The sequence below is a fragment of the Microtus ochrogaster genome, chromosome 7 (genome assembly GCF_000317375.1).
Source record: "Microtus ochrogaster isolate Prairie Vole_2 chromosome 7, MicOch1.0, whole genome shotgun sequence".
NCBI classification, from domain to species: domain Eukaryota; kingdom Metazoa; phylum Chordata; class Mammalia; order Rodentia; family Cricetidae; genus Microtus; species Microtus ochrogaster.
Window position 1 is genome coordinate 21,789,733 of NC_022014.1, and position 3,637 is coordinate 21,793,369.

The 3,637-nt window shown below is 37.7% G+C and overlaps 1 protein-coding gene across 2 annotated transcripts in view; it reads right to left on the reverse strand.

Moving 5' to 3' along the window:
- Positions 1-3,637, reverse strand: part of Ssh2 (slingshot protein phosphatase 2) — a 243,541-nt gene that overhangs the window by 137,661 nt on the left and 102,243 nt on the right. The gene's annotated exons all lie outside the window — the stretch shown is intronic.

A 3,637-nucleotide genomic window follows, 5' to 3' on the forward strand; every position in this document is an offset into this window, starting at 1 on the left:
AAAAAAGAAGGGACGATAAACAGTGAGATGGTGTCTAATCAGAAGCTACGAGATTTGTATTATAGGTGTCTAAATTAAAAATCTAATCAATAATCACGAACAGGACAGAGACTGTCCTTGACCAACTATAATACATGGCGACAGCACTGGAATTGCTGTGGAAGGGAAGCAGAGGGTCTGTGAGAGGAGGAGGTGAGGACTTGTGCACTGAGAGGCCAGAGCTGTTAGAAGCACAAGTAGGTTACAAACACCTCATGTTTCAAAGAGTTTCTAAATTTCCTGACTTTTGTTTGGTATGTCAACAGACAGCTGTTTTAGGGCTGGGTTAGGTAATTGGTAACAGGTCCCCTTTCTCTCTCTATATGTCTGCTTAGCTGGAGGAAATTCTCAGTGAGAATTTAACTCTAGAACAGTCTCGTAGTTATGTTTATCAATATGTTCCTCTGCCTCAGGACCATGGAATAGTAGTAACAGAACAAATGCATGAATGTTTTTCTAATGAATATCCACAGTGAATGAGTCACAATCAGTTCTTTTAAACAAAGCTTTCCAAAAGGCATCCAATGGTTGTCATTTTTGGTAATAATGATTAAAACAGATTTGACCTGCTGATCCAGAAATAAGTTTTCATTTCTAATTTAATCTAGATTAGTACTAAATTTAATGCTTTAGAATATGAAGTGTCACAATTTGTTCCCTTGCTTTTCCTTAGTGAATGGTCTTAGCTCTGTTGAAATAAGAGGTTAACTTACAGCACAAAGTTACAGAAACTGGGATGCCAGTTTATAGAAATGGAAAATAATTCAGACACATAGTAAAAGTACCACCATCTTACATCTTCGACTTAATGTTGGGTGCTTATTACTTATTAAAGTTTCCTGATTTACTTTAGCCCACAGAAATCCTATAAGGATAGGTGTGCAGAAGCCATTCTCACTTACAAACGAGGACATGGCTGAGGTTAGATAGAACTAAAATCTGGTCTTTTTATTGGCCTTTCATTTACACTTTTGGGCATGCACACTTTCTGTGATGACTTCTTTGTATGTATAAAAAACACTTGTAGGTTTGGAATCTCATCTGGTTAGATAGTGTACTGGCTAATTTTATGTCAACTTCACATATACTAGCCATCTGAGAGGCAGGAACTCCAACTGAGAAAATGCATCCACAAGATTGTGCTGTAGGCAAGACTGTACAGCATTTTTCTTAAGTAGTGATTGATGTGGGAGGGACCAGCCCATGTAAGTGCGGCCAGCCCATGTTGGTGGGGTCACCCCTAGGCTGGTGTTCCTGGGTTCCATGAGAAAGAAGGCTGAGCAAAATAGGGGGAGCAAACCAGTACATGACACCCATCTATGGCCTCTGCATCAGTTCCTGTTATTAGGTTTCACCCTGTTTGAGTTCCTGTCCTGACTTCCTTTAGTGATAGGCTATGGGAGTGTAAATCAAATAACTTTCTTCCTCAACTTGCTTTTTGTCATTTACTATTTTTGGTTGTCAACTTGACTATTTTTGGAATGAACTACAATCCAGAAATGGAGGGCACATCTGTGAGCCATTTTCCTGCTTGGTTTGAAGTAGGTGAATCCTCTTCTAGGGCAGACCTGTGAGGTAGAAGACTCACACTTTTGATCCAGGTCTTGAGGTGAGAAGACACGTGCCTTTAACTCAAATCTTGAAGCGGGAAGACATAGCTACCCAGCCTTGTGGAACTGAGCAGCTACTAGATTCTTGGGGTTTCCATTCACAGCTAGTCATTGTTGGATTAGCTGGACTACTGACTGATTGCTTTACTTCTAATAGGAGGTCTGTCTATCCATCCATCCATCCCGACATCCATCAATCTACCCATTATCTCTCCTGCTAGAAGCACGGTAAATATTTGGCTTCTCCATGAAAGGTTAATATTATCACTCTGTTTCCTAAAACCAAAAAGAGGTGCACAAAGCATCTCAAGTACAGGAAGAAGTTCCTTGTACTAAATTTTTAACTTTTTTCCTAATGAGGAGATTATTTAAAAATTAAAAAATAAAAGATTAGGATTAAACTTTCAGCTCATATTTATAATAGGTTTTCCTTTGTCCTATTTGTGAAATAGTCCTTTACACTGTATGAATATATGTCACTATAATTGGTTTAACAGACAAGTTTACTGGCCAATAGCTGAACAAGATAAGGTCAGGCAGAAGGCCCAAACTGAGAATGCTGGGAGGAAGAAGGGTGGAGTGAGGAGTCACCAGCAGATGCAGAGAGAAGTAAGATGGGCATGCTGTACTGAGAAAAGGTACCAAGCCACGTGGTAAAACATAGCCGGGCGGTGGTGGTGCACGCCACAGGGTACTTCTAACTTCCATGGGGTACCAGTCGTACAGCTGGTACACCTACATATATGCAGAAAAAATTTAAACACATAAAATAAGTCTTAAAAATTAAAATAAAAATAAGTAGTTTGGAACTGTCTTTTATTCTACTAGCAAGGGAATTTACTATTTAGTTTCCTACTACAAACCACATTTGAGTCACCAGAATGAAATGAAAACACTCAAGGCTGGTTTGCTTTATGGTAACTGATAGAGAATGCCAGAGTGATATTCAGTAGCCAAAGACACAAAACTTAACCTTTATAAGGAGCATTTAACTGTAAGGAACAAAGTTTCTTCACTTTAAGTTAGATAAAAACTTAAAAACAGACTGGCAAATACACTGACGATAAGAAATTAGACTGGCAAATTATTTTTAAATGAGACCACTAGGTTTTTCTTTAATTTCATATTTGTGCAAGTATCCTTTTCATGTAAAGTTAAGTTTGTGGTCATATTAACAAATTAATTATTAATAACTTTAAAACAGGTCTTTATGGCTTTTCATGGCTTGACAGTTCAGTGCTATAAATACAATATTTAAGTTTTACTGTTTCATAATTATGTAATTCTTTTGAAAGAAAAATTACTCTCATGAATTCTAAGACAATATGTAAAGCTTGAGTAATTATCTCAAGTTAATACCCAGAGATAATTTGATCTTTAGATTGGATCTATGAGAAAATATTAAGAATGTTTTGGATTATTTTTAAAATTCTAATGAACAAATGTCCTTGTAGTATGATTGAGCATCCTTTGGGTATATGCCCACGAGTGCATATTTCTGGGTCTTGAGGTAGGTTGATTCTCAATTTTCTGAGAAATCTCCATACTGATTTCCAAAGTGGCTGTACAAGTTTGCATTCCCACCAGCAATGGAGGAGTATTCCCTTATTCTACATCCTCTCCAGCATAAGCTATCATTAGTGGTTTTTTTTAAAAGATTTATTTATTTATTATGTATACAATGTTCCGCCTGCATGTATGTCTGCAGGCCAGAAGAGGGCACTAGATCTCATTATGGATGGTTATGAGCCACCATGTGGTTGCTGGGAATTGAACTCAGGACCTTTGGAAGAGCAGCCTGTGCTCTTAACTGCTGAGCCATCTCTCCAGCCCTCATTAGTGTTTTTGATCTTAGCCATTCTGACTGGTATAAGATGGTATCTCAGAGTCGATTTGATTTGCATTTCCCTAATAGCTAAGGATGTTGAACATTTCCTTAAGTGTCTTTCAATCATTTTAGATTCCTCTGTTGAGAGTTCTCTGTTTGG